An 11,967-nucleotide genomic window follows, 5' to 3' on the forward strand; every position below is an offset into this window, starting at 1 on the left:
GTGATCAAGACCCTCAAGATTCAAAGTAAAAGAGATATTGTGCATATAAGGAGAGATTCGATCACAAGACACACATTTAAATGTGCTATGTGAAAGATAAGGTTGGACAACAATAAACTTCACTGGCACCAATGTTACACCGCACAAAAAGAAGACAAGGAGGACTATAGGATTAGAATAAAAATATATAAAAGAAACATTAGACATCGACAGTATACTTTCCTAAAACTAGTGTGGAGAAGTGCGTTTGTGTGTCAAGTATGCGTATGCTATATACTGTATGTATGTATAGCCTTTATTGGTCCCCAGAGGATGTTTTGGGTGTTGCAGAAGCAAAAAAACTCAAATACAAAGAATAAAGAATTATTAGAAAATATTGTCAGAAATAAACAACATACATAACGTGATACTTATCAATAAGAACATACATTAGTCAAGTCAAATACAGGATAAACAAGTCAGAATTTCAAATTAAGTAATTTACATACAATACTCAATACATACAAAATTGCTAATCTATTGCAGTGTGTACTAGTGACATATTAGACACTTAATGTAATATTGTATGATGGTAGAACAGATGAAATACGATGCAAACAACCATAAGACTGCACAAAAATATCAGACAATACAATAATAATACAATATTGGACTATACAAACATATTACCTGACATAATCAATTATGTTCATCTCTTACACATTTGGCGGTGGATGTGTCAGTTCAAACTTTGTTCAAAAATCTTATTTGATATTCTGGTATTTCATGAAACAAAGATACCAAGTGTGTCAGGAGGGATTTTGTTGAAAATGCATCAATGGTGCAGCCATGAAAAAAAAAAACAGCTTCTATGAAGAGCCAGAACAAATTAATGCAGAGAATATAGTTTATAATACTGTCAGTGTGGAACAAGATGCATTTTCCAACCCTTAATTTACTTCAGGGGTCAGTAAAACAAGTCAGTTTGTGTGTTTTGTGGTAAAGGACAATGAACACGTGTGTCAACGTGTGACATCAGAGCTGGTTTCAGTCACAACCTGCAGATGTGCAAACACATACAGACAGGAGACTCCAGCAGCAGCCGCTCTTCTCTCCTCTCAGGCTCAGTCTTAAGCTTGTGTGTGTGTATGTGAGTGTGCGTGTGTGTGAGTGTTTATGTGTGTGTGGTGCTGGCGGTTGAGGTTTGGGTTATGTGTGCGACTGTGTAGTCTAATCTCATTTCACTTGTTGGGTTTTAGGGAGCTAAGAATACATGAGGCTGGGACGAGACGCTGCAGCTGCACCACCAGCTGTGTGCAGTGTGGCTCCTGGCTGCCAGACACACACACACACACACACACACACACACACACACACACACACTCACACACGCTAACACACACAGTGTAGCATTAGGTAAGCCAAGTCATCCGACTGATTTTGGATACTTACAGATAAGATAAATGTGCATTGATCCCTGCGGGGAGATGTGCCGCAGCAGCCAGACTAAATAAATTGGGCAGTGGAAGAAAGTCGATTATGAGCCCACAAAAAAGAGTAACAGTTAAACAATGCAAACTGTAACTGACAGGCGGCGCTGAAGTTTCTCCTCATCTGAGTGGGAAGTCTTCAGGTTCCTCAGAGTCGGAGCTTCTGGACGGCAGAACGGAGCTGGTGTGGGAACCTGCTGACCTACATTCTGCTCCGACAGCTTCTTCCAAACTTCTGCTCCCACTGAACTGTTCCTGCTTCACAATGAGACAGATGGCACCTGCACCGAACTCAGGGTGTGTGTAAAAAGCAAACCGTGTATTACAGAGAGAGTACGAGTGCCGCCGCGCAGTCTGCTGCTGTGGAGGCTTCAGCGTCCAGCCCTGAAATGTAATAAAGGGAACAACATCCCTGAGTGCATCCAGGTCGAATCCCAGAGGTCACATGCATCAGCTCTGCTGCTGATTGGCCAACAGAGGGGGGAAGTGAGTAAAGGAGCTTGTTTATGATTAGAGGGAAATCAACAGTTCATAGGTGCTCTTAAATAACTGAGAATCACAGAGAGAGATATTTCAGAAAATGAGGAGACTTTAGGAATTTTTAGACTTTCATTCTCAAAGTTCCACCAATAAAAACTATTTTTTCCCATAACACAATAACAGGACAAAGTTGTTTGTGTCTCTAAAATGGTGGACTTTCAGCAATTTGCATATTTTTTTCTCTCTTCAAGCTCATGAGAGAGTTTTAATCTAAAAGAGACTCCGTCCTGTCAAATGGAAAGAAGTGGAATCAAATTGAAACTGTTTTAAGCAACAATTTGATGTCTGATAATTGTTACTCTTGTCAGGTAATTTGAGGTGAATGGACTGCACACACTTTTTTCCACTGATGGCTGATATGCATGGTAACAAACTGCTCGTCAGGACCAAACTTAATCGACACATTCACACACAAACGCTCACACACCGATGCTTTATAATTAATTTAGGGTTCAATATCTTACCCAAGGATGCGTTGATGTGTGGACTGGAGAAGCCGGGGTTTAAGTGGATGAACCGCTGTGTCTCCTCAGCCACAGCCGTCCCTAAAAGCTGACAGATTCTGAACTCGTGTTGCTCTGCTCACTTGGTAAACAGGGAAAGAAAGAGTATTTATGAATGTTGGACACATTCCTGACTTGCGTTGCATTTTAGTGCAATTAACATCTGTGTTGGAATCTGCATATTTTACATACTAATAATGAAATTGACAGTTTTTTGACTGAATTTAAGTTTGCAGCTGTAAAATAAGCTCCTGATGTGTCCTGAAGTGTCCTCTGCTGCTCACTATCAGGATCAAATCTAATTTGTACAAAACACACAAGGAGTCGAGCACTTGCGCCAACACTCAGCAGTCTCACCCCACTGATTCCTCCCCAGTGCTGAGTGTGTGTGTGTGTGTGTGTGTGTGTGTGTGTGCTGTAACTAACTCCCATTCAGTTTGTTGAGGTGAGATCGCTGGGAGCATGTGCTGCTGCTGCTGAGGGAGACACCAGCTGACACGCTCATGCACGTTCTCCTTCTCTCCGTCACACACACATACACACACTCTGCCTGTGAAAGAAACTATTATCTCCAAAGGAGCCCTCGACATCGAGGCTCACTACATGCGGCGCACAAGCAGCCCACACACGCAGACACACACACAGACACAAATGTGCACATGACCGTGTGTGACAGGTAATGACAGTGAGAGACGGGCCGGCCGGGATGTTGTGTTTTCTCGTGGATCACATGAGACAAAGTGAAAGAAAGTAATGAGAGAGAAAAGGTCTGAGTCAGGACATGTTACCCTAACGACACCCCCCTCCATCCCCATGGCAACAGGAGCTGGCACACACGCCCGGCACAAAGGCATTCTGGGAAAACACAGGTTTTATATTGCCCCTGGCTTTACACTCCTGTGCCATCACCCCGGTAACACTAATGCTGCTCGGCCCTCTAACATTTATTCTCGGGCAACACACACAGTCGTGCACAAGTGAATTACACACACTCAGTGTGTGACCCCTGGGAGAGTTATGACAGCTCTGACAGGTCTCTTCCTCCCTCTGTTTCCCACTGTTTGTTAACCTTAATCCTACTGACTGGGGTACCTGCAGACCCACAAGGTAAACTTTTTGTCATATCTCACAGGTGATTTATTCTTTCCAACTTTTCACGACCTTTTAATTATTTTGTTTACATTTTTTTGTTTCATATCATGTTTTTCTGTTTGTGTTTTAATAACTGCTTTTTAAAATTCAAACACAGTGGGGTTCTACATTTATCTCTAGGTAGCCCATCCATCCATTTTCTCTACCGCTTATCCTGTTCAGGGTCGCTGGGGGTTGGAGCCTATCTGTCATTGGGCGAGAGGCGGGGTCACACCCTGGACTGATCACCAGTCAATCACAGGGCTGTGACATAGAGACAGACAACCATTCACGATCACATTTACACCTACGGACAATTTAGAGTCACCAATGAACCTAACGAGCATGTCTTTGGACTGCGGGAGGAAGCCGCAACACCCGGAGGGAACCCAGGGTGAACATGCAAACTCCTCACAGAAAGGCCCCCTAGGTCCGAACCGGGGTTTGAACTGGGAACCTTCCAACTGTGAGGCAACAGCACTAATCACTGCCCAAGGTAGCCCATATAATTTGAAAAAATCAGAAATGTTATTACTCTCATTTGGTTGTATTAGTTATGTATCTTTATGGCTGGCTACATGAAGCATATGCTGTGAGCTTATATTTGGTTGCTGGTGCAATTCAAAGTACATATTTAGTGTGCCAGCCCCGGATAAATCTAATGCCCTCTCCTCCAATTATTCTTACGCTTGGTCTGAAGCAAAGTGCTAGGTACAGCAATATAGTGCAGACATTGGGAAACCATCTGGAACACAAATGACAGATTACAGGCTGAATATGGAAGTCACATATAACTACTTTGCACTACAGCATTTAACGGCTGTTACCTGGTGCATACTGATTTACAGGTTCAGCAATAAGAATAATGTGAATGTTAGGCATAAAATTGGCAAAAGGCATGCATTCAGTAAACAAAATATGGCTGTGTGTTAACTCTTTGTGGTTAGTTTGTAAGTTACCGTATTCTGGTTCTGACAACATGAAGCAAATAACCTGTGTGAACGGGGTCACAGACATGCCTGCGCTTTTGATGTCAGAATGGAATCCTGTATACAAGTAGATGAACGGACAGGAAGTTATCCTGAAAATACTTTAAAATAAAGAAGGTAGTATCTTAAATCAGGATACCAGTGTGCATGTAAACACACTCTGTGTTCAGAGACACACTCATTTTTTTTGCCTTTATTTGACAGGACAGCTGAAGATAGACAGGAATTGTGGAGAGTAGAGGGTGGGGGATGACATGCACCAAATGATCAGCAGACCGGGAGTCGAACCTGCGATCAGTGCGACGAGGATGATAGCCTCCGTACATGGGAGCGCCTGCTCTACTAACCGAGCTGAACCAGCGCCCCAATGGCAAAACATGTTGAGTGACATTTCCTGTCGTCTCTCTTTAAACACAAGAAGCTGTTCAATATTGACTGTAGATATCAGCGATGACATTATGCTCTCTTTCTCTCTGCACTCTGACTCATCAGCCATTAATTATACAGATGGAGCTTAAAGTCTAAGTACCCTGCAAACAAGTGAAAAGGATCCGCTGACGGGAAGATCATATCAGGTAATACCAAGTAAAACAACAGCTTGATTACAACTTTACTTCAATTGTATTATTTATTTTGAAAGAAAGCAAGCGACAAGAAAAGGGACTTAATTTAAAGTCAGTGACGTATTTATTCTTAATTTATTGTTTTTTTTTTAAGTCCTCTGCTTATATTCTGTTTTCACAATGAGCCTTATTATAGCTGTACTTTCACTGCTGTAGTGATCAAGACGCCTTAGAGGGAATCAGCATGTACTTGCTATGCTTATAATATAACTTTAATTGCTACTTTAGTGCTTTGACAACACAGGTGCATTTCCCGTCACACCGATGAAACAGATTTAAATTGGATTTAATTTTGTTGTGCTTCTATTCTCTCTGTTTGTGTGTCGTATCGAGCCTGTAGTTACTGATTACCCTGGGCTGTTGCGTCCTCTGACCCCCAGTGCCCCAGCCACAACACAAAGGTCGGAGGTGAGACGCCCTTTGGCCTCCTCCCTCCCCTCCCTCGCTTTGTTACGCTTCCTCCTCATCCTCCTTTTCGTTTCTTCCTCTTTTCTCTTTCTACTTAGATGAACCTGCAGAGATTTTCACAGGGTGGATGTGGACATGTTTTCTGGTGAAAGAAGTGGGGATGCAATGAAGTAGAAGGGGATGAGATGTGTGTGTGTGTGTGTGTGACTATGTATATGTGTGTGTGTTAGGTGTCACGAGGGCTGTCTGGGGTTAGGCCAGTAAATGAACAGCTGAGAGCGGTGATTTAGTCTGTATAAAAGCAGCCCAACTGTCATAACAAAGACACTCTGACAGCAGGCCAACCGGAGACAAAGAGGAGTCACCGGCCCCCAGGAGGCCTCCAAAGACCCCTTTGGACACACACACCACACACATACACATACACACACACAAACACACACTTACACAGACAATGGGGAGTCGACAGCGGGCTCCCAGAGGCCTCGCAAGGGTCCAAGGGCCAGACTGAGCTTGGACCCATTACAAAGCCTGGCAGGCGTCACAGGACCACAGCAGTCAATGAGTCACCCTTGGGGCCTGTCACTGACTCCGTCGGTCAGCCTCGGAGGATGATGCTTCATCAGCAAATATGTTGATGAAAAAGATTTTCATCTGTTACAGAGTGCAGAGATATTTAGTGCCACTGTGTGTGTGGACTGTCTCTGACTTGAGCCAGTTGTACAACAAGGTTGTAATTGTTCATTCAAAGACGATGCTACCAAGCTAGCATCACACTCAGACCGTTTAGTTTAAGCTTAAAAATATTTTATTTTTCATTATTCACATTCTTATTCCTTCCAAAACCAATGTCACCCAGAATGCATCTTGACAGTTTTATTGGAGATGTGTCTCATGCTAGCAGCTAATGCAGCCTCTTGCCTGCAGCTCAGATGAATAGCTACAGAGGTCACTTCTTTCTAACTCCACACGCCCAATTTTGTTTCAGTTTCAAACTTGTCGTCTTCAGATATAACCTATGCTGAGTCAGCTGTGCACATTTATCAGAGTTTGCAAAGGTCCCTCTAGAGACACAAAAGGCTTAATACAGTTTTTTTGCAGTTTTAAAAATTGATTAATGGAGTAGCACAACAAAAGCGTGTTTTATTTCATGTAGGTTTTCTGACATAAATGGTAATACATTGACTGAACATATTTTGGGGTCCAAATGTCTAATATGAACAAAAAAGTTTTCAAATTGGTCCAGTATCTCACCTCAGCCAGCAGCAATAATCAGACTGCAATGGCCACAACGTTATCCTTACTGTGAACCGCATCTAATCAAACTTCATCAATTAAATGTACTTTTTTTTTTGCTATGATACGCATTTTGTATTACAACACAATAAACCTCTTGCCTGCAATGTTCACATTGAAGCCATCGCAGCCCATTTCGGCTGTCGGCTTGGGGTATATCCTTTGTTTATCTATTAGTCATTTAGACCCAAAAAATATGGAAAAATGAGGCCCAGGCTTAAAAACACCAGAGTTACACTGTTGAGCAATTGAAATGTTTCCATGTCAGTGCAACTACGAGGGTCCGCGCGATGGAAATTTTGTCACATATCGGAAAGGGCAAAAATCTGTTTCCATTCTCACAGTTTTTCACAAGTTTCATTGTAAATATTTGTATTTTAACAATGGACCTAATCACTATGTATTGTGAAAGGGGTTGGTCATAGTGACAAACTCACAGACAATTAGCTGCCAGCACGTATTCTCGCTCAGCTCTACAGAGTTTCTGTCACCAATTTTTCTTTCCAACTTCCAACTTAACAGCTTTTTCAGTCTCACCACCAGCAGCAGGGTTTTCAGTGGAAAAGCACAAATAAACCCACCGAATGTCCCGACAGATCCAGTTAGCACCTTCCTGGGGAACACACTCGACCACTTAAAAGGAGAGTGAAGAGTTGACTTAACATTATTAAGTTGGCCAAAAACACAACTTCAAATGCAAATGTTGCTTCTGTTTGCTCAAGTGTTAAACAACTTTATTAGGTGTTAATATGTCAGTGTTGGTGGTCCAGTGACCCCCCAAAAAATTCAGCTTTAACCAATCGGTTAAAAACAGATTTTAACCATGGAAGGGACCAATCAGATTTACCTCGTAGTGTCGAACCACTTATATAACTTTTTCATCTAAATAGTACTTGACTTAACAATATCACATGGCCGAGGTTAATCAATGTTCTATTGGGTTTGTCATATTTTAAAGGACATAATAAAAAAATAAAGCCTTAAAAGTGTTTTATGCACTCTGCTGATGTGAAGCATTATTTTCCTAATCCTTTCTCAAATCCTCAGAAGTTTTTACTTTCCCGTCTGTTGTTCTGTCAGCCAGTCGGTGTCCTGCAGGCCGGTCCGGCATCAGTAAAAGGACGAGTGTGGCCCCTCCATCCTATTAGGCTCCGATTAATCAGCCTTTTCTTCAGAGTCGAGGAGCGTGATGAGGAGAGGCATTGAGCCCTCTGTAACCCCTCGGCCCCCTCCCTCCTCTCCTCCACCCTGCTACCCATCCACCTGCTGTGGCTTTGTCTGTGGCTTTGGAAGAGCTTTGGCTTTCAGCAAAAAGCCAACACTGACCACACACTTCAATCAACGAGCACACACTCAAGCTGGCATAAAGACTGGAAAAATCAGCTGCCAAAGAGTGCTCCTCTTGTCCGGGCGGAAATGCCCCGGAACAGGGTTTTGACCATGAAGGAACACTTAAACTCTCCTCTGACAGTCATGCTGGTGAATTTTTCGAAGTTATGATTGCAGACAGGGCGAGGCAAGTTTCCCTGCAAGTTTTATAGACCTGAAAGAAAAATTCTCCCACACCACAGTGAAATGATGTCCATGCTCAGACATGTGACACAAAAATAATCAAAACACAGTCCTGCACAGTCTGGTGGAAACAGATCAAATTATAATTAGACCTCGAAAATCATGTTTCTATGATACTAACAAGCATACAGGAAATCTGGAGACAATCAGAAAATGTGACATAATGAGAACTTTAGCCATTTTACTGGCTCTGAGCACTGAAACAATACTCTCCCCTGCGTCCTTTCAGTATTCCAACTTTAGCTAGCCTACAACACTCACTTGTTACAGTTTTAAAAAATGAAGGCTCAAAACTTTTCCATTTCATTTGACCTTATTTCTTCAAAAAAGTCCTTGCTTGATGTGGCAACACTGCAGCCATGCGAGTGTCTCTGTGAGCCTTTACTAAGGCACAGATGTGCTTTGAGCTAAAAACCTGTTGTGTAGGTATTTGGTCAAAATGAAATAATGACACAAGATGTAAAATGTTAATTAGGATTAACATGAAAGACGATAGGATTCATCCTCTGTGGACTATGATTATCTGTACCAAATTTAATGGATTTCCAACCAATAGTTGATAAGATGTTTTGGTCTTCACCCACGTACCGTAACATTTGGTGTATAAGACGCACTTTCAATACATTTTTTCTATCTAAAAAGTGGGCTGCGTCCTATATACCGATGCGACCAATATACCAGTGCAAAATCCAGAGAGGTATGTTATTGTGTTACCGTATTTTACCCAGACGATTAAACTGTTTCCTTGTCCGAGTCGCTACAACGTCTCCTATTTACAATATGCCGCAGTGCTGTTTTCCTCACTGTTTTAAGCGATTGTTGCTAATGCTTCGCCACAGACACAGTCATGATCGCCATTGCAGCCGCCACCCTCACAACAATCAATGTTACCGTAGGCTGCCAGCTACCGCTATTACAGCACCTGTAGCTAGCAGGATTGCAAACTCGACATGCTGAAAGCAGATGTTAGGCTGATTGTGTGTGTTTTGAATGTTTTATAAAGGAAAATAAATTGAAATAGTGTTGAAATAACTTGTATACAAGTTTTTATTGATAAGTAGCTATAGCCTATGACCTTTAGGCTATTACCTACGGTAATGGACCAACAAACTGACCACTTTACAACATTGATGACATCCCTAGAGACTTGCCACTAGCATGGCTAAAACATTTTTTAAAATGTACCGAAAGAAAAAAATTACCTCTATAGATGATGCTGAGTCGATGCATTAGACTGGACATAAATAATAGCTACATCATACCGTCTCAGTTAACACGATTTCATTTGAAGATGGAAGCCAGGGGGACTGCTGGATGTGGCAGATCTGTGACTCTACAGTTGTTCACGTTCTTATTTTTCCCGAGCATTTACTTTGTAATGTACAAAAATAAGGAAAAAAGGGACTGCATCTGAATATAACATTTCCAAACTTTTAACAATCATGACTTCTTCCTGGAGCAAGACATGCAGGTTAGGCAGAGTGCAAGCTACCCTTTAATAACAAATCTGTTACAATATACTCCACTTTATTTGGGTAAGTGCAATATGGATGCTTTCAATGAGATGTGGCCTGATAATGTGCCCCAGCAACCCCCATTTGTACTCTTCATAATGTCTCACCACTCCCACAGGCTTGTGGCCTGGCTTCGTAGAGTTCGGTGTAACTTCTATCCAGCTTGGGTCACAAACACTGATTTTTCAACAATGACAGAAAAACAGGGAAACTAGGTAGGGGAGCGTGGGCCCTTGCGATGTTGACCACATAGGTGCTGGCTCTAGTGTTGGTTGGCCCTCTCTTCCATCATATTTACTGGCTGTGACTTCCTCTGTGACAGAAGCCACAAGTATGTTTATTTTCCAGCGTCACTCAGCAGTGTACAGTTCTCTAACTTGCAGGTACAAAGTGAGGAAAACTGTTTGGGTGTTCTGCAGGCCTGGGCTTGTACTGCAAGTTCCAGTGTAACCCTTGCAAATAGACAGGGCTGCCCTATGCTATTGATGAGGCAACGAGGGGCGTATTGCTTAGTAAGTGTACGTGTAAACTCGTTGAGTCCTTCGGCGGACAGAAAATCTGTTAGCTGCCTTGAGCTGCAAAGGTTTGTCCAAGTATGCCAGGCATTAACCACAGTAGCAGTGTGAAAACAACAACAGCGACAGCTCCAGCCTGCCTCCCTCTCACCACGAGTTTCCCTTCCTCATCCAGCCCAGTGTCATTTTGGCCCACACATACTTACACATACACACACTTATACTAACACACACACACACACACACACACACACACACACACATACACAGCTGAATTTAATTTGGTTCATTGCTCTGTTTTCTGAGGGTGCTGAACCGCGTCACCTCTGACTGTCACCACAAGTCAGCCGTCAGGGATTTACCACAATGTGCTTCTCTTTTTCTGCACAGGCTTGTGATTGCACACACACACTCATGCAGTTCATTTACACTTACAGTTTGGTTTGAGAAGTCTGGAGGACCAAGGAGATTGAAATAAAAATGGGCTCTATTTCAATTGCACAAGTGCTACTACCAGCCTAAAGTGGTAGGTCTCTGGCTCATGTGGTGTGTGGGCGTCTCAAAACTTACCTGGTATTTTTTTGACTACATCAACGAAAAGTGCAAAAAAGCAGGATTTAGTACACCAATGACCGGAGAGTGCAGTAATTGAAAAATACATACAGATTTTCATCAAGTCTTACATTTGTCTTACTGCTCATAAGCAGTTGAGTGAATCCCAGGGAAGCATGACAGCAGTCAAAAAAGAAATTGTTGTCTGCTCTGTGCAGAGCGACACAACCTGAACACACAGAGCCAAACTTATAATCATTAAAATATTGTAGGAGCCGCATAAAATTTATTCCTGATTTTGTGATTTTCCTAACATTTTCTGGTTTGTATTTGTGAGCCCTCTGAAGCTGCTGAGGGCGTCCTTATATATGGGTGGGATGGAGTATGCTGGGGAGAAAGTGGGCACAGCGACACCGTCTTTGACACTTTTTCGTACCTAATGGTGTGAGCACCAGATGATGTTTTCCTCCCTACAGCCTCAGGTGTCAATAAGGAATCATTATGGTTTATTTGGGGTGTCTGTGGCTCAGTGGTAGAGTGGATCGTCTCTCAATCGGAAGGTTGGGAGTTCGATACCTGACTGCTACAGTCCACATCAAAGTGTCCTTTGGCAAGACACCGAATCCCAAATTATTAGGGGGATAGGGGTAAAGCGAGGCGTTGAGTCATTGGAAGAATTGAGAAGCACTATATAAGTACAGTCCATTTACCATTAATGCTTCATAAAAATGGTTTTGAAACAGTATTCTGGGGTTTTGAACCAGAAAAGACATAAACAATGTGCATGTTCACTTAGCTTCCCCACTTATGCACACAAATGCAAATAAAACAAATGTCGGCAACAATCACTTTAGA

This window comes from Semicossyphus pulcher, unplaced genomic scaffold, assembly GCF_022749685.1.
Source record: "Semicossyphus pulcher isolate SPU_LCO1_2020_fin unplaced genomic scaffold, fSemPul1.0.p SCAF_3, whole genome shotgun sequence".
NCBI lineage: Eukaryota > Metazoa > Chordata > Actinopteri > Labriformes > Labridae > Semicossyphus > Semicossyphus pulcher.